The sequence below is a fragment of the Ursus maritimus genome, unplaced genomic scaffold (genome assembly GCF_017311325.1).
Source record: "Ursus maritimus isolate PB19 unplaced genomic scaffold, ASM1731132v1 scaffold_6, whole genome shotgun sequence".
Lineage (NCBI taxonomy): Eukaryota > Metazoa > Chordata > Mammalia > Carnivora > Ursidae > Ursus > Ursus maritimus.
The window spans coordinates 12,763,677-12,783,861 of NW_024426774.1; the positions used below are offsets into that span (position 1 = coordinate 12,763,677).

The 20,185-nt window shown below is 38.4% G+C and overlaps 1 long non-coding RNA gene across 1 annotated transcript in view; it reads right to left on the reverse strand.

Annotated features, from left to right (window-relative positions):
• The window catches only part of LOC103671721, a 151,066-nt gene that overhangs the window by 19,123 nt on the left and 111,758 nt on the right, over positions 1-20,185 (reverse strand). The gene's annotated exons all lie outside the window — the stretch shown is intronic.

The window sequence follows — 20,185 nt, forward strand, 5'->3', positions numbered from 1 at the left end:
ACATGTAAGAGATAGTAGCTAAACATTTTCTCTGATACTGATGAAAGATACCATCCCACAAATTCAAGGACCTCTGAAAAATCCTAAATAATAATCTATACAATGGAACCTGTACTCAAGTAGATGACAGTTAAACTGTTGAAAAATAAAGGAAAAGAGAAGCATTTAAATCTAACTAGAGAAATGAAGATGTATAACCTACAAGGAAGAATAATAAAACTGATGGCTGACTCCTCCATGGAAATGATGGAAACCAAAAAAAATGAAGAAAATATATATTTGAAGTTCTGAAAGAAAAAGAAATGCCAAAGGAAATTCTATACTTGATGAAAATGTCATTCAAAAATAAAGATGAGATAATGATGCTTTTAGATAAAGAGAAAATCTTCCACCAACAACATGCACTAAAATAAATCTAGTGAAGAGAAATGTTCAAACAGAAGGAAAATGATCCCAGAACCTAACATGTAATTGCAGGCTGGAATAAAGAGAAATAAAACAGGTAAATGATTAAGTAGATATAAATGGACATTGACTAAATATTGACTGTGCAAAATAATGATAATAATTGTGAGATTCAAAATGTATTAAACTATATGTCAAAATGTATTAAACTATATATATCAAAAGCATACACCCATACATATACACTTATAAAAATAAACAAATACACTTAGAAAAATGGCCAGAAAGTAATATAAAATAATAGCGATGGTAACTGTTTTAGTTTTTTCATGAGTTGCAAGTAATGGGTTTTGAATATATGATTTTAATTCTCTTCTTATATATTTCCATAGTCTGCTAAGCACACAAAACAGACAAAAGTCTCCACTTTACCTCACAGAGCTGGTTGGAAAGATAAACATCAAAAATACTTAGAGAAATCAAAGTGAAATAAGTCAGACAGAAAAAGACGAATACCATAGGATTTTTATACATGGAATCTTAAAAACAAAACAAACGAACAAAGAAACAAACAAACAGACTCTTAAATACAGAGAACAGACTGGTGATTGCCAGAGGGGATGTGTGTGGGGAGATGAGTGAAAGATACAAAGGGAATTAAAGGGAACAAATTTCCAGTTATAACTAAGTCATGAAGATGAAAAGTACCGTATAGGGAATATAGTCTATAATACTATAATAATGTTGTATGGTGACAGATGGTGACTACACTTATCGTGAGGAGTACAGAGTAAAGTATGGAATTGTTGAATCAGTATGTTGGACACCTGAAATTAATATAAAACTGTATTCTAGTTATATTGCAATAAAAAAAAACTTAGAGGAATAAAATATATAATAGAGCAGATGGCAATAAATCTACAAGATGTATCGCTATTATAGCCAAAGAAAACACACACACACATATTTAAAGATGCTGAACTAGGCCAGCCCCTCCTGCAGCTGACTTTACAGAATGTTGTTCAAAGAGCCAGGTTTCCTGCCACGCATGCCCGCTCTACCCCACTGGAACCCCCAGGAGATGTGGGTGCTTTACACGCTACCATTAACCCCACCACCCCAGTGGATGATCAGCTTTGCCAGGGGATTTTTCTGGTGTTAGTACTTGAAAGCCCTGTATCCCAGGAATCCCACAGCCTCAGACAAACCAGGACAGTTTGTCATCCCACAACTTTATAAAAATAACACCATTTGTTCCCTCCTGCCAGTTAGTTTACAACAAGGCTGTCACCCTTGAAACTGCTGTTGCCCTGAAACGCTGTGCTTATTGATCAGAGCATCTGCCTCTGGGTTTGGTTTTCAAAGTTAGAATAATTCTTTCTTTCACAAGTCATGGAGAAAAAGAATAGATATGTCTCCATGGCATAAACGTAAACAGTATAATGACATACATTAGATTGTTAACACTCAATTACTAAAATAATCTTAAATATCTCTCACGTTATCTTCCGGTTTTTCTCCTTTGTGTTGGGTTAAAAATATACCCCACCTCTTAGAATTCTCTCTCCTGAGAATGGTCCAGTATCACTCACTTCAATGCACCTGTGCTAGTGATGGCCATAAGTACCGTTTTCCCAGCACAGATCACCAAGGGGCTAGACATCTCACACATATAATTATATTTAATTCTCAAAACAATCCCATAAGATATATATTTTAAGTATTTCGAAGACATGTTAACTGGCCTTCAGAGTGGTTCAGTAATTCGGACAGGGCCAAATGGCCAGCCAGGGCCAAGGCAGGGAGGGAAGCCATGGTTTGCCTATCTGTAAAGTTCAATTTTTAAATAATTTAGCCTAAAATTTACTTTAAGAAGCTTTATGAGTCATCAAACATGAAATTGAGGTTTTAAAAGTGATTAATTCTTCTAACCTCTAGTTTTTGCTAAACACCCCTTTCCATTCTGAGCTGAATAGATTTAAATAATATGATCTAAAGTGACTTAAATTAGAGGAACTGTGCATCCATTTTATCTAGGCATATGAATGTCTTTCTGCTATACATTGCTCTCTAAATAGAAATTGCTTTAGATAAAAAAAAATTTAATAGCTGAAATAATTATATAGTTTCTAGGTGAGTCATCCTGCAACTTTTAGTCTTTGGGAAGATTCCATATTTCTGGTTATCTGCTACGGAATGGTAAAATTACAGTCCATTATTAAGCACATTTTTTTTTTTACTTATACCATTGGCATGTGTATCAGACATACAGTTAAAGATCACCCTAATACCAAAGATATATTTTAAAATTTATATTAGGGGCCTTTCAATAATCTCATCAGGCATTTCACCACATTTAACTAGATAGTACCCTGGAAAAAGACTGAATTTAGAAGGAAAAAAAAGATCTGTTGATTAAATTTAATTGAGTTCCACAAATATTTACTGCTTTCCTCCTTTCTATACAGCAGGCACTCACCTGCTATCAGAAATACAGAGAAGACATATTGCTTCTGTCTTGATGAACTTTCTATCTACCTGAGCAATCAGTTAAATACCAGCAAGTAATGTATCACATCGTGTGGCAAATGTCTCAGTAGACATATGTACAACGTATGGAAGTGACACAGAATAGGAAGCAATTCTGAAGGCAGGGAAAGTGTATCAGGGAGGGCTTTGCACCTGAGTTGCCAGAAAGGAGGCAGGTGGCAGGTGGCAGGGTTGGGTGAAATAGATAAGGGGGATAAAAAGTACATTCATCCTGAAGAGCACTGAGAGATGTATAGAATTGTTGAATGTCTAAGCTGGATTTTAAAGGGTGGTAGAGAACATTGCAAATTAGAGAGCCTTAGGACCTGTTCTAAATGATTTGCTCCCTCTCCTTCACTTTACTTTCAAGTTTGGTCAGTCAGAGTGATCAAGATGTCCCACATAGACTCCATCCGTTCTCTCGCCTGGATTTTTCCTCGTGTATTCAATTCAAATGCAACCTCTATCACCCTGCTCTGCCTACGTTGCATGCATCCTCCTAGACCACTGTCAGATGCTACAACCCTCTGCAAACATCCCCTATCACAACTGGGCATAAACTTTCCCTCCCTTTCGAAACAATACTTAGTTGCTCTGTTATGTCACTATCAAAATTCTAGTTTGTGTTTGGGTTACTGGAGTAATCATTCTATCTTTCTAAATAGATGGTATGCTTTCTGAAAATACAGAAGAGACTTTATTAATATCCGTACCTCCTCCTTCTTAGATTCCTCCACCCACCACTGACCACAACACTGAGCCCAGGGTCTGCATCAGAGTAGGAGGTTCCATAAATAGTACCTCTCTGCTGAAGGAATTTTGCCTGAGAAATGAACCATGACATCCTTGACAGGAAAACAAAAGGTTTTCACTCCCTGTAGAGAGCATACTCCTCTTACGGAATATAAATGGAATTTTAAATAAAATTCAATATTGAAATGTTCTAAGATGCCATCCATTTAAATGGATCATTTCATAAGAAACTAATCCTTCATTAATGCTTAGTTTATGATTATCAGTCAGAGATAAAGAAACTGGAAGAAATTTCCTTCCTTGGTTTGTCTCCAGTGCTCACTCAGAGCACTTGGCTAACTTTAAGTTCTAGAATATAGAGGAGTTCTATCTCTAGGACTCTGTCTGGGATCTAGATAAAACAATAAGATCTGAAAAATGTCCGAAAACCCAAGGAAAGAAAAAGAACAAAAAATTTCAAAGGCCTTTGAGTGGTCAAGAAAAGAAAGGGCTGAGGGAGGAATTAGGTTTTAGGAGGAGGAGTCATTTAGCGAAAGCAACCAAACATGACAACAAATTGATTTCAGGTGGAAAAGAGGGAACACGAGCATTCTGGGGGAAGATAAATAAGTTCAGATAATGTCAAACAACTCAAAGGTTACACTATTTAAAGTCAGAACAGGATATTAAGCCCAGGAAATAGCTTGGCCAGTATCTCCAAGGATCCCATAAATGATTCATGTCTCATCTCTAAGGGATCACAGTGTCCATTTCTTTTCACAACTTCCACAGTGAAAAAAGTGAGGTGTTTTGTTTCCTTAATTTATTTTTTAAAAAATGGATATTTGAAATGTAAGAATACGGCACATTCCTAAATTTTCCTTAATATTATGCAGAATCTATAACTCTTATTTCCAGTCTTGGCAGTCTGCCAGGAACTAAAACAAAACAAAAGGAATGCTAACAGAATTTCTTAGTGAACTTAAATTATGCATTCCACTTTCATGCATGGAACAGTTCCTTGTAAAACTGAGTATCTCACTAAAGCTAGCAGGGAAGGTTGATGAAAGATATAAACTTTGTAGTCAAGGTCATTTCTTACTTTAGCCTTTTGATTATGTTCTATTCTTTTCCATGTCCTCATACTATCTTTTAAATGAGACAGATGGAAAATTACTTAGAAAAGAGTTATACTTGTATCCATCATTAAGCAATTTAAATTTAAGTTTAAGAACTTTGATCAGACGATAAAGACAAGTCCAGAGAATTGCTTGAGTAATTTCTGTGGGAGCAGCCAGTAAAAGTCAGATAACCAACTAGAGCTAGGAGGTTGTCTCGGTAAAACTCAGGGAGATTTACTATTGTTTTCCTTTATTTCATGACATAAAATAAAGTACAATATTGTGTTCAGGGCTTGGGGAATATCAAAGAGGTAAACTTTCCAATTCCAGTGTATTAGTTATGGTAGACCTACTACTATCACAAATAAACCCTAAAATAAATAATGGCTTAAGCACAATAGACCCTTGTACCACCAGTCTTCCACTAGTGTAAAAGCCAGTGGAATGTCCCCTCTCCATGCAGTCATCCAAGGACCTAGGCTATCTGAAGCTCTGACATATCTTGAACATATGGTTTCCAAGGTTACCCTCTCCACTGTTGGCAACCAGAAGAGAAAAAGCACATGAAGGAGCCTAAGTGTTTATGGGTCAGGTCTGGAAGTGATTACAGACTACTTTGACTCATCTTTGCCAGTCACTTGGCCACACATGGAGGTGGGAGAGGGTTTGCAGAGTTTCAATACCAAATGTAGGAGATACTTCTCAAGAGTCATTCCACAATGTGGAGGAGGAAGAATATGTATTTGGTGGACAACTTGCCATCTCAACTGCAATCCTGTAAGTTGTAGGAAGTAGTACTAAGGGCAACCACTTGTCAGTGGATCTGAGATGGTAGGTAGGCAATCTAGAATCAGTTAAGTTCAGAATATGCCTTCAAGTTCCTCTGTCTCTTGTTTACAGATGCAAAGTCGATGCTTCTTGAAAAATAAAAATGGAAAAATCTATCTATATCCTTGAAGCTGTGAGCAGGATTCGGGAAGACTTCCAATACTGAGCTAACACAGACCTAATCACAAAAGGACAAATGATCAATTTTGGGTTAAAGATAGTGCACAAAGCGCAAGTCTTAGCCTCTCTCTCTTAATCTAAAAGCTTAGTAATGGAAGAAAAGATATGAAATGTTAAGCTAGGATACATAGAGGTCAAAGGCAGGGAAACACCAGAATTGCAGATGATAGTAAGACAAGAAGGCATGGGAAGGAACCAGCAATCCAAACTCTACAGCACATGAATGAGTCACCTATGATGACTTTCTGGAGCATATGGCTTTGCCCTGACCTCTCAGGTTATTACTAAACTGCATAACACCCTTCAATAATTGGAAAAACAAAATTTTCTCAGCCCATTTATCTATTTTTACCAAAATGGGGCATATGATGTTATAATTTCCTTTTCCATTTACATATTTTATGTCATTAAATATTATTCTGGAGTATTATTTAAAAACTTCATGGTATACTATCATATAGACTTATAGCATATTCATAGTATATGGCAGTTAAAACAATATATACATATATTCTATGATCTAGGCTCCATCCTTATTTTTATATCATATCTCATTAAGTCCCCACAACCATGCTATGCAGTGGGTATTTTATTATCCCCCACTTAAAAATGTAAAAACTGAGATTCTCTGAGATAGCATACCTTTCACAAGATCACACATTGATTCTATTTTTTATTTACCTGTTTCTAGAATCTTTGTCAAGCTTACCTCTATTTCCTAAGTAAAATGACTGCATTTCAAGCATTCTTTTGTGCTCTAATTTTTAATTCTGCTACGAAATTGGGAAGACAAAAGCAATTCAGTTCAGCACTGGGAAAAAAAATCACATTTATCAGCCTGCACCAGAAGATGCAGTTTATTGGTGCCCCCAAGCTAGCTTTCAGAAAATACTTCCACATGATCTACGGCTTAATCCAGAAATGGCCTAAAAAACTGGACCGCTGCCATGCCGTGAATCCAAGAAGAGAGCTATTTTAAAGTTCTCTTCTTGAACAACAACAAATAAAACAATACAGGCTTCAAATGGTTGATTTTTTTTTAATAAGACAAAACTTAGAGCAGAGTTCACTTTGTTCCATGAAGCACTGAGTTTACCTAACAGACTTTAAGAGTACATTATTATATTAATAATGTACATTTCTATTGTGTTAACTGTTCACAGACATTTTGGTGTGCAACCTTCACACCATCTGCAGGTAAACCAGATGTTCTCTTGTCAGAAGGTATGGTCACAGTCACCCCCATAGTAGTATTAGAACCCTACCCTTCAGGTTCTAAGTTTAGAGTCCTCACTTTTTGATTACCTCAAGCAACCTTGCAATTTCTCTCCTGTCCTGCAAGTCCCAGGGAACCTTATTAGTTTTATAGATGCAACCTTCTTTTTGTTGGCTTAAGACAGTAAAAGAAGAAATTGAGTTTCATACATAAATTCTTGTCTGATGCAAAAATACTGGCGAATATCTTAAACCTTAGCACTTTCCCAGAAGCAGAGGTCATCATAAAGCATTCAGAAAACCAAACTGAGAGCATCTTACCATTTAATGAGAGACTATTTGTGATAAACACCATAGGAAAAAGTAGAAAGGAACAAGATATCAGGAGCTCAGTATCTAGAAGAGAGGATCAGATAATTACAAATTACTCTAACACAAGAGAAATTAAAAGGTGCCATAACAATGAAATATAAGACGTGACATGTATGTATGCTTAAAGGAGGNNNNGAGCATGTTTATTTGAAAGGATGATAAAAATTTTGGGGAGAAAGTTACATTTGAAATAGGCCTCAGTGGAGTAATAGAATTTCTGGGACTAGAAATGAAATGGAACACGTGGGACCCATTTCTGATGGGGAAGAAGTTTAATACAGCTGAAGGAGAAGGAGAGTCCCTGTGTGGAAGACAAGAAAACACAAGGTCTTGTGTGCTATGGAATTTGTATTTAAATTCATTGAGCACTTTAATACAAAGAATAATATATTTGATATATTTGGGACTCAGAGAAGATAAATTTTGTTCTGTATTAAGTTGGCTTGGAAGAAGCTTCTATTGAAGATAAGGAGAAAATAGTAGAGTTGTATCTCAGTTTTCTAACATAACAAGGTCTCAATAGGGAGGGGAAAGGCAGGTCAGGATAGTGGATATATTCTGGAAATAGAATTTGCAAGACATGGAAAATTCACCAATTGAACTCAGCAACTGAATAGGCTATCGAGATATTAACACACCAGATTCAAAGAGGGCAGACTACTGGAAATTTTGGTAATGGTAACATACTTTACATATCCCTAAGATTTTCTGTTAGAGAATTTTAATGTTTCTTCATTGATCAATTTAATTATTTTCTCGATAACCTCATATTATGTCCATCTAACCAGGAAGGAATTGAAGGTGCAGTGAAACTACACACCTGGGCAGTATAATGTGCTCCAGACTCACCTGAAGTCACCTGGACTCCTGGTTTTCTGAACTATGAGCCACTAATCACTTCATATTTTCTCAGAAAGCTAGATGGGATGTTTTAAGTGCACTTGTCGGATTCTTACTTGAATAGTTCCCATCTGGGAATGAATTAATTTAAGAGATAACAAGTAGACATCCTTTGTATCATAACAACCTCTGCAGGTGGGAAGGATTATTATTTTACCTTTCCACCTTCTGAACTCATCCAAATCAGATTTGCAACACCACTTATTAGACAGTATAATTATTATGCACTCACTTTGGAATGCAGGTTGGCCTTACTTAAGGAGCGGCAGTATAGCACTGTGCAGGGGCAGGAGTGTGGGCTCTGATATTCGTCTTCTCAGGTTTCAATTCCACTTCCACCATTTTACTACCCAGGTGACCGTGGGCAGGTTACTTAACACTTCTGTACCTCATATTCTTAGGCCATAAAACTGAGATGGTAATAATAGTACCTACATGATAAGATCCTTCTGAAGTTAGAGGTACTCTGACCTGTACCAATTACAAGAATGCTTGTCACATAATATGTGCTCCATAAATGTCAAGTAGAACAGTTAACCATCCTGTTGTCACAACTAGACAGTAGAGAATAGGGAATGACTTTCATAATTCATTTTGAACCTCCTAATGTTACTGAACCCCTAAGCCCAGGTCCTTGAGTCTCATTACCATAAAAATGAACACTGGACTCGAGATGGAAAGCAGGCAGAGCTTATTAGAGACAGCTTACATTGAAAGAAGTCCGCATGAAAGAGGAATTTTGCTCTCTGAAGGGACGACGTGCAAGGTTTATAAAGGCACTTTTCCAAAAGGTGAGGGGCTGGGAGTGGGGAAGCGTCCTTCAGTTCCACGGTCATTATCTCATGCTCATTACTTTTTAGTGGACACAAGACAGTCACAGGATGCCTTTATTCATGGTCAACATTTTCTAGGCCTCCTGGAAAATAGAAATACTTATGGAAACAGGCTTTAAATTATTACTTCTAATTTTGCTCAGCCATTACTCCCTAATACCTGTTACCTCTCATTTGTTCTCTTTCCCAAAAGGAGGTATTGGTCTACTAAATGTATGGAAACTTTTAACACTTGCCTCAGAACACTGGCTTTACAGAAGTTAAGTCCCTCTTGTTTTCCTTACACTGTCTCAGTATGAGTCTCAGCATAATACACTTAGGTTGAATGAAACAGAACTATTCCAGAGAACATTTTAGGTCTTTAGAGTCTGACAGCACACTCAGTAGAGGGGCAAGGTTTTAAAGAGGCAATAAACTTTTCTCACTGAATAGAGAAAAATCTAGAATTCAGGATCCCAAGAAAATTAAGGTTATTCAAAGGAAGTTGATTTTTTTGGTTGTTATTACTTGCCTTCAGATACTTTAAGTAAACTGGCTAAATGTCTCAGTTGAGACAATAGACCAGTTAAATTTAGCTTAGTCCAACAAGCTGGGGCTGAAAATAAATTCCTGGTTAAAAGCCAGCCTTAAATATCAAGAACAAATCTGCAAGGGGTTAGAGAAGAGAAGGAACTTAGAGGCCTGGATGTGCATGGAGCTCAGACTTGCATTAAAATCCAAGTTCGACCACTTACTAGCGGTGTGACAAACATAATGCCCATCCCCACATGCACCCATTCTCTCTAGTCTCTCTCTCTTTCTCTCTCTCTCACACACACACACATACACTAAACTTTAAACAGTTTTCCTAAGACAAGATTTTAATGAGATCTCCCCAGCCAATAATGCAGGTAGATAGTGATTGTTTGTAAATATCATATACATTTCTGAGTGTTTACTTAAAATTTATGAAATAAAAATTAGAATTTCTACAACATATAACATTAAATATCTGTCATTTATTTCGACCTTAATATGACAGCTCTTGCATGTTTTTATGGATGATAACGTTGCTAAGCATTTTCTTATTCGATTAAATAACTGTATACATTAGTAAGCTTTCATTTAAATATATATGTATATTCACTTAAATATATATGTGTATATATATGTGTGTGTGTGTGTGTGTGTGTGTGTATGTTTTAAAGCTTTAAAAGGTGTAAAAATGGCTGAATGATGAATGAGATCTCAAAGGAACCTAGAATAAATGCTAATGATACCTGAGAAGAGAGATGAGACTAGAGGGTATAGTTGAAGCTCATTAGAGATGAGACTAGAGGGTATAGTTGAAGCTCATTAGAGATGAGACTAGAGGGTACAGTTGAAGCTCTCGAATGACAAAGGACAGAGAAAAGGGATGAAAGAAAAGGGGGATGGTAATGGGAAGAATAACTCCCTCCATGCTGATCAGAGGGAGGAATTGCCCAAAGCTGCAACGTGGATGAGCCCTGCATCCGGAATTCATGTTCCAGTGGCATAGCTCAGAGCAGATTACTGGGGAAAAGTGTTCACTAGATCAGGTAGATCTAATCATATCATACTAGTCACCACTGGGACCTGGTGCCGAAGAGTATGATAGACCAGGCACAAATGATTGGCAATAAAATCTCTCTGACCTTCAGTCTCCTCGTGTCTAAAATGAGAAGAGTAACAGCCTTACTTCTCCCTAGGAAGCAGGTGGGGGATGGTCCATCATCACTGCAGGGAGGGGAGTGTCAGCCCCTCCACCTACTTGCCAGCACCCCTCTGGGAAAAGCAGAAGTTTGAAAAAGGTTCCTCCTCACCCTGCAGAAGAAGTCAGCTTTAAGTAATAATAATCAGCGTGGCTAGCATTTGTTACATGTTTATGGTGTGCCGAGAGCTCTGGTAAGGACTTTATACATACTATTGACTCCCCATGACAGCCTTATGATATGGCTATTATAACTGTTCATGGCCTACGGAGAAGGAAACAGAGCCCAGAGATTTGGCACAAACACTTAGCTTAAGTGACAGAGCCCCGGCCTTAAACTCAATGAAGGGAAGAGCTAGCTCTCTAGAGAGCTGGGTTCTGAATCTGTCTGAAGACTCAGTTCAGCTCAAAACCAAAACAAGAAGGCTCCCTGACTGTGAATCACGGGAGGGCTTAGAACACCAGGTTCTTAACAGCATGGACCACCAGCTCAGCTTCAGACTCAGCAGGATTAATGGACATTGCCCCAGGAAAGGAAGTCCTGGTAATACCAAGAACCTGGTAATCCAGTGGAGGAAAAAAATGGTTTAAATAGAAAACAGGAGAGCTTAACTTGTGACTAACAGTTCTTTCTTTTTTGTTCTTTTCTCAAATGTTATTTCTTGTGTTGTATTTAAAATTAATATATTGTCACCATTCCTACTGTCGCGAAGAAGCATTTTAGAGAAAAAGAACTAGTTGGGGTAATTTCACTCTATACTTGCCTAGGAGTAGAGGTCTATTTTGACTGGTCACTAAAAATTAAATCTAACAATACCCAAGGCTCTCCCTGAGAAGTCAGGGATTAAAAGTCAGCTGGGGTGTGCAGGACCTCAAAAGTGTGATAGTAAGTAAACAATACAAAAGTTACTTATGGAGGCAGCTATCAAAAGAGAAAGACTTTATGTTAGGGGTCACCAGATCTGGGTTCAAGCACCTCCCAAGTGATATCTCAACTCAACACCATGGCATGATAGTCCTTCCTGGTCTGTCCTCCCAGCTTCACCAGACCAAGATCTCTGCTGGGAGCCTTTATCTTCCACCACCACCAGCCATTCAGGTCTTACTCCCCCATTAAAAGCCAGCTCAAATGCCACCAAGCATGCCCTGATTGTTCATTCCGTGTCTCTCAGAGGCTAGATAGAATGACACCTGCTACATAGTGGGTGTTCAATGCACTTGGCTAAAGCAAAACCCTGGAATCACAAACAGAGCTCATAGTATCCACTGAACCACTTGGAAAGGAAAATGTTATGGCTAGGCCTATTACTTGTGGATATTTGAAGTGAAATAAAGAATGCCAATGTAATCTATTAAAATAGAATGAGTTCACAAATGGTCATATGGTTCTCATCATTTCGGGGCATCTCTTTATGCCAGGCACTGAGCTCATAAACTGTAAGGCCAGACCCGAATATCAAATGCGTGAAAGCCAGCCAAGACAAGAAAACAAGGACCAAGCAGAATGAGCAGAATGCTATTAACACAGAGTAGAGACTACACCAAAGGAAGGGCAGCCACACAATTGGGAAGAGCCCTTCCAACACACACGCATGCCTTGTTTCCCAATTTACTTAGCCAGGAACTCAGGACTAATCAAAGCAAGGTTGCCGCAGGTCTACACAGAGCACACGTGGCATACCCAGTTGTCCACAGCCTTCCCTTGGACCCATGTTTACAGCAGGGCTCCCTGCCTTTAGCAACAGATGAGGTGTGCCCAGGGCTAAGAAAGAAGCTGAGTTCTTGCTACACCCCCGCCCTTTGTACACAGGCTAACATCACCATTCTTGAGCAGCTCACACTGGTAATCAGTGTTCTTCCACATTACTATTTTAATTTATATTTATTTTTATATTCACCAGGGTCTCTTGGTTCTTGAACTAAACAGCACCAGGAAGGCCATATTCTCAACTAGCAGAGAGAAAGTAGAGTCAGTGCCCAGATATCTCTTTTCTTATTTTTTTGTTATTAAAATACAGTTGGCATAAAAGTCAGATTAGTTTCAGGTGCACACCATTATGATTCAACAAGCTTCACTGCGATAGTCACCATCTGTCACCGTGTATCATTACAATATTATTGACTACATTCTCTATGCTGTACTTTTCATCGCCATGACTTACTTATTTTATAACTGGAAGTTTTACCTCTTAATCCCCATTCACCTATTTCTTGAAATAGATCTTAAAGCTGCATTGGGAGGTAGGCATCTGTGAGAGAAAGATCTATAGGCTCGGAGTCTTGAGGATGAGGCAGATGTATCCTTCTGTATCTTCTAAGTAGATTTCATTTCCCTTTAGAAAACAACTTGGCTTTCATAATCTCCAGAAGTTGTCCAGTCCTTTACCCTCCAAATCAATAAAAGAGCACAAAGAAACCTCACCTTCAACACAAAATCTTTCCTCCCCAAAGTCATACGTGCCAGAGTTATTAAAGGTTTATAAATATATATCAAAACATGGACAATTTAAATGGAAATTTTCATTTCATCAAAAATAAAGAATCCCATTTAGGGGAAAAAAAAGATATTTGGACTCACTGGGAGGCAATGTAGAATGTGTGGATATACCCTAGGTTGCCCCTAAGGCTCCAAAGAGAGTTCCAAACCCCCTCTAGTCCTGGCACTGCCTCATCTCAGTGTGGCCTTGAACAACTTGCTTTACCACTAGACATATTTTCTCACAAGTTTAATTACCTTTAAGTTCACTTCTAGTTCTAGCCTTTTAAATTTTAAATTTAATTAACTCTTAAGAGCAAATGAAAGTTATAGCCTCATGAGAAAAGAGCCTGTAAATGAAGACTCCTGGTGAAGAAAAGGGAATTCAGTATTTGCAGTAAGAGGCAAACCATGTGTTTGATACCAGTTAGGTGGCTTTCTGTGCCACTGAATGGATACAATCCTATGCCTCATTTGTTACTAATTCAGAACAATGGCTGACAGAAAATGCACCCAATACTGTGGATGTATAACCAAAGTCCACGGGAACATTACATTCTTACAGCCATTGAAGATAATGGTCTTAGTTGACAGTGAGATTTCTGGGCTTGATAGTGACAAGGTGGACAAGTATACTCTAAGGGCATCCTCTGTACACACAATCACACCTCAGAGTGTGGATCTGAGAACAAAAAGTGACCAACTGGACCTGCATAAGAGAAAAACAGCCCTAAGTAATTGTCTGAAGATGAGATCCAAAGATAATATTTTTAAATCTATTTCTCAAGGAAGTTGAACACTTAGAAGTCTAACACTCACAAAGATCACTCTAAACACATTTTAATGGGATGTAAGTCACAGATACAAGGTAGGTGTAGGAGAGCAGAAGCAAAAAGTTACACCGGAGGCAAGGTTTGGGGTGTTGGGGATTTGTTTTTGAAACGTTCTTGTTATTTTATTAACACAAACACTCTTAGTCTTCCCACCTAGAACGTCATGCCAGGGCCAACATCAAGTCACAGAACTAGGCCAAGTGTGTCTGTGTAAGCCCCCTGGAAACAATAAACTTTTTAAAATTGGAGGTAGGGGCACCTGAGTGGGTCAGTTGGTTAAGCATCCAACTCTGTTTCAGCTTAGGTCATGACCTCATGAGTCGTGAGATTGAGCCCTGCGTCGGGCTCCTTAGCACAGAGTCTGCTTCAAGGTTCTCTCCCTCTGCTCCTCCCCACCCCTCAAATAAATAAATCTTTAAAAGAAATTGGAGGCAATTTGTTTTTAAGTCATTAGACTGTATAAAATCTAAGAACAAATGACTAGTCTATGGGCATGGACTAGACTGGAGTCAGAGTGAGCAAGAGAATTCAAGCCTCAGTCCCATGCTGCTCCTACCATAGCAGGCTGTCTGCATAGAGAATTATCCCAGAAAATAAAATCACCACATACTCCTTCTCAGGCCAGACTTGTGGTCATCTTACCCAGTATCACAATCTGCCAAGGGCCCTGGGCAAATATATGCTGACCAGATGAACAGAGCCACCTTTCTAGGAATAGGGATGTTCAAACCATGACTCACAGTCACTCAGAAAGCTCAAAACAAGCAAAAAGGCCTGTTTTGTGTCACTAAGCAACAAAAGATGAAAAGAAAATGGCTATGTTTTTTAGTTCATTTCCAGGACATGTGGGAGTTACACATCTGAAACCAGTCTCCTATTTCCTTTGCTATCAAGGCTAGTATTCAATCAAGGCAAAGTTCCTTAGTGTACTTAAAAATTCACTTTAAGTTCTTCCAGGAAAATGTTAAAAACTGCCCAGAAGTGAACTCTTTAAGGAAAACAACAACCACTGACCTCAGAGTCCGCCGGAACCTATATCTTTTGTATGCAAACTTTCTGCTTTAATCTTAACCAACCTGCAATGTGCCCTTCTCCTCTGAGAGCGGGGCCCATTGGCTAGAAACCTGCATGACCCAGACATCCCAGACTCATAATTTAAAAGGGCTTATAATGTATGGAAATCTATGTAACTGAAAATTCACAGTGAGTCTGAGTAAGAATCACCCCCCTCCAAATGCTAGATCATCTGAAGACATCTCTATCTCCACTCATCCCAGAGAGTGATCTCATGCAGCCTCATGGCTTTAAATATCACTTATGTGCAGATAACAGCAAATACACATTTCATCTGCAACAATTTCCCTAAGTTTATCATCTGTTATGGGCTGAATTGTGTTCACCCAAAAACCGTTTTTTAAATTCTTAGCCCCCATTACCTCAGAATGTGACCTGAGTTAGAGTAGGGTCCTTGTAAACATAACCAAATTAAAATGAGGTTAGTAGGGAGCATCTTAATCCAATATGATTGGTATACTTATAAGAAGAAGAAATCTGGACACAGACATGCATAGAAGTACTTGATGTAAGGAAGCACAGACAGAAGACAGTGATCTCAGGCCAACGAGAAGGTCCTGAACAGATCCTTCCTCTCAAATATTAGAAGGAACCAAACTTCCTGGCATCTTGATCTTGGATATCTAGCCTCCAAAACTGTAAGACTATAAATTTCTGTTATTTAAGTCACCCAATTTGAGGTACTTTTTTACAGTAACCTTGGAAAATTAATACAGCAACTCAATTTGAATATCTAATAAATACCTTAAACTCTACATGTCCAGGCCCATAGCTTGGACTCCATCTGCCCCAACCGGGTGCTCTCCAACATGCCCCATTTCTATAAACAGCAATTATAACCAGTAGATCTCTATGGCCAAAACCAGTGAAATCACTCTTCAATCCTCACTTTCTTTCATGTTACTTAGTCATTTATTCCTTAAATAATTTAGTATTTGGTTACCATACCTTTAAGCAATAACCAAAAACAGGCCACTTCTCACCCCTGTCCACTTCTGTCATCCAAATCAAACTTCCATCCCCTCTCACCTGGATTGCTGTAATAGTTTACTGACTTGTCTCTTTCCTTCCATACTTGCCTTCTTATAATCTGATCTCCACACAGCAGCAAGAGTGATCCTTTAGGTGAGACCATTTGAATCCTCTGCTCAAGACCCCACAAAGTTTCTTTTTTTTTTTTATTTAAATTCCATTTTATTTTTATTTTTATTTTTTTTATAATGATTTTTTATTATATTATGTTAGTCACCATACAGTACATCCCCGGTTTTCGATGTAAGGCTCGATGATTCATTAGTTGTGTATAACACCCAGTGCACCATGCAATATGTGCCCTCCTTACTGCCCATCACCGGCCTATCCCATTCCCCCACCCCCCTCCCCTCTGTAGCCCTCAGTTTGTTTCTCATAGTCCATAGTCTCTCATGTTTCATTCCCCCTTCTGATTACCCCCCCTTTCTTTATCCCTTTCTTCCCCTACTGATCATTCTAGTTCTTATGTTCCATAGATGAGAGAAATCATATGATAGTTGTCTTTCTCTGCTTGACTTATTTCACTTAGCATTATCTCCTCCAGTGCCGTCCATGTTGTAGCAAATGTTGAGAACTCGTTCTTTCTGATTGCTGAGTAATATTCCATTGTATATATGGACCACAACTTCTTAATCCAGTCATCTGTTGAAGGGCATCTCGGCTCCTTCCACGATTTAGCTATTGTGGACATTGCTGCTATGAACATTGGGGTGCATATGGCCCTTCTCTTCACTACATCTGTATCTTTGGGGTAAATACCCAGTAGTGCAATGGCTGGATCATAGGGTAGCTCAATTTTTAACTTTTTAAGGGACCTCCACACTGTTTTCCAGAGTGGCTGTACCAACTTGCATTCCCACCAACAATGTAGGAGGGATCCCCTTTCTCCACATCCTCTCCAACAATTGTTGTTTCTTGCCTTGTCTATTTTTGCCATTCTAACTGGTGTAAGCCCACAAAGTTTCTTAATCTATACGTATTTATTTAAAGTCATATGAAGGTGTGCAAGGCTCTACTTGAGTTGTCCCCTGAGTAACCCTCAGACCTCTTTTCCTAACTCTCTCTCCATTTCACTAGCTCTGCTCCAATCAATCTAGCCTTCCTTCTGTTCCTCAAACAGGCCTGGCATATTCCTTCCCCAGGGCCCTAGAACTTCCTGCTCCTTCGAAGAATCATCTTCCTTCAGATACCCATTACACTACCTCTTTTCCTTAGTCACGTTTCTGCTGCAATAGGCACCTAATCCAAGCCTTTGTGACCATTTTATCTAAAATGGTACCCCCCCTTATTTGATTACTTTCCATTATGTGTCCCCACAACACTCCCTGAAAGACAGGACATTGTCTCTTCTGTTAATTGCTATGATTCTACCATCTAAACAGTACCTGGAATCTGATGAAATATTTGTTGAAGGAAAGAAGCAAGCAAGGAAGAAAAGAAGGAAGGAAGGAAGGAAGGAAGGAAGGAAGGAAGGAAGGAAGGAAGGAAGGAAGGAAGGAATACATATATATCTCTGTATCAGTAAACCTATGGGGCAGGATTTCAGACAGCTATTCTCATGAAAAATAAGGAAATTTCTGCCATTAATCCTAAGGGAAGGAAAAAGCCTTTCTGAGATTGAGTTGGTAAGTAAATCCTGAGTCATAAAGGAGAAAGTTTGATCTGAATATGGCATGGTAACTATCTCTAGGACATGTTATCTGGCCCAGTTCTCACTGGCCTCAGATCTAAATCCTTCAAGGAACAGGGTAGCTGTAGGTAAAATCTGATAGAGCTTTGTCACTAAAATTCTGTACAGCCTTGGGGCTCACATGTAATGCTGTACCACCAGGGATGGGGGGCATCTTGAACCACACATCACAGAGAAGCTCTCATACCTAGAGGGCTCAAGTGATATTGGTGAAGTCCTTGACAGAACCTATGATATCACATTATGCCCGTTAGAGTTGATAGTACCCAGAGGCCACTGGGAACCTATGGAGATGGGGCACAACAGAGCAATAGCAGCGGCCAAAAACCTGCTGTGATAGGCAAAAGCAAACACTGCGCCCAACAGGGACAGAATTTTTCCTTGCAAACAGGTAACCTACTTCCCAAGGACTTCTAGAAAAAATTGGGGAGCAATATTTTAGTGAGCCAGAGGTACAATATTATATAGATTAATCTAAAAGCTTGTGAAATTTCAGTTCCTATTTTTGTGACCTCACTTGTCCCCCAAATCTGTAAGTCCTAGAGAAATTCAGCATAAATGTATATATTTTAATAAAGATATTTGAGATATAAATTTTCCTAAGAATTAGCATGATTTAGCTTTTTTCTATGAAATGAGGATTTTTATCAGGAATATTAAGTATGGTAGGTACTGTCCACTGTTGATGCCCTCAAGCTGCTATAGCAAATATTGTATCTGCCCCTGAATTAGATATCTCTAGCTCCATCCATATCATAGCAAATGGCAAGATTTCATTCTTTTTCATGACTGAATACTATTCCTGTGTGTGTGTGTGTGTGTGTGTGTGTGTGTGTGTGTACACCACATCTCTTTATCCATTCATCAGTCAACAGACATTTGGGGTCTCTCCATAGGGGATGGAGCTAGAGTGTATTATGCTAAATGAAATAAGTTAGTCAGAGAAAGACAAATACCATATGATCTCATTCATATGTGGAATTTAAGAAAGAAAACAGATGAACATATGGGAGGGGGGCAAAGAAAAAAAGGAGAGAGGTAAATAACCTATAAGTGACGCCATGATAGAGAACAAACTGAGAGTTTCTGGAGGGAAGTGGGTGGGGGATGGGCTAGATGGGCAATGGGGATTAAGGAGGGCACTTGTGAGGAGCACTGTGTATTGTATGTAAGTGATGAATCACTGAGTTCTACTCCAGAAACCAATATTGCACTCTATGGTAACTAACAAAATTTAAATTAAAAAAAATAGCTCTATGCATACTGTGTCTGCTCTGTTAATTTGTGTCAGAAGACATTTAAAATTAAAACTATTAGTTCTCACTTTTCATTGCTGTCAGTGTACCTGCTTATAGAAACTGCATATTTCCTTCTATTTGTTGCTTCCCTTTTGCTAGAGGAAACCCCCAAATCCCTGGCTACAATTCATATCAATTCAACAGCTACATAGAGGTCAAACTATATGCCAGGAAATGCAGGCAATGCTATAGACAATAAAAAGATGGGCATGATCTCACCTATACGCAGAATCTAAAGAAAAAAAGCCAAACTCATAGTAACAGAAAGTGAGATGGTAGCTTTCAGAGGCTGGATGATAGGGAAAGAGTGATATTGACCAAAGGGCAAGCTTTCAGGTATGAGATGAATAAGTTCTCTCAGTTCTGAAGATCTAATGTACAGCATGGTGACTATAGTTAATAATGTATTGCATACTTCAAATTTGTGAAGAGAGGAGATCTCAAGTGTTCTTAGCTCACACAGAGAAATAAAAAAATTGATAACTACGTGAGGTGATGAATATATCAACTAGCTAGATTATGCTAATCATTTCACAATGGATACATATACCAAAACATCACATGTATTCTCTTTAAATATGTACAATTTTATTTGTCAATCATACCTCCATAAAGCTGAAAAAAATTTAAACCTGTCAAATTTTACACATTAAAAATAAGTAAGTAAAGTAGATTTTTTGAAAAGAAGCCTAAGAAGCCACCTTTGTTCTCTCATACAAGTGGATGAGCGTCAGAGAGGTTCTAATCTGAGGGAAATACTTAACCTTATCTAGTCCATGAATTTTGTAACATCTTCTGTGTCTGTTCAGAGGTTGTTTCTATATGGTTCATGGTCCTTAGTTATATTCAAATGAGATGTTGTTACTAAAGACAGCTTCAGAAGACTAAGGTTTTGCTGTATTCACACACATACACACACACACACACACACACACACACACACACACACACACACA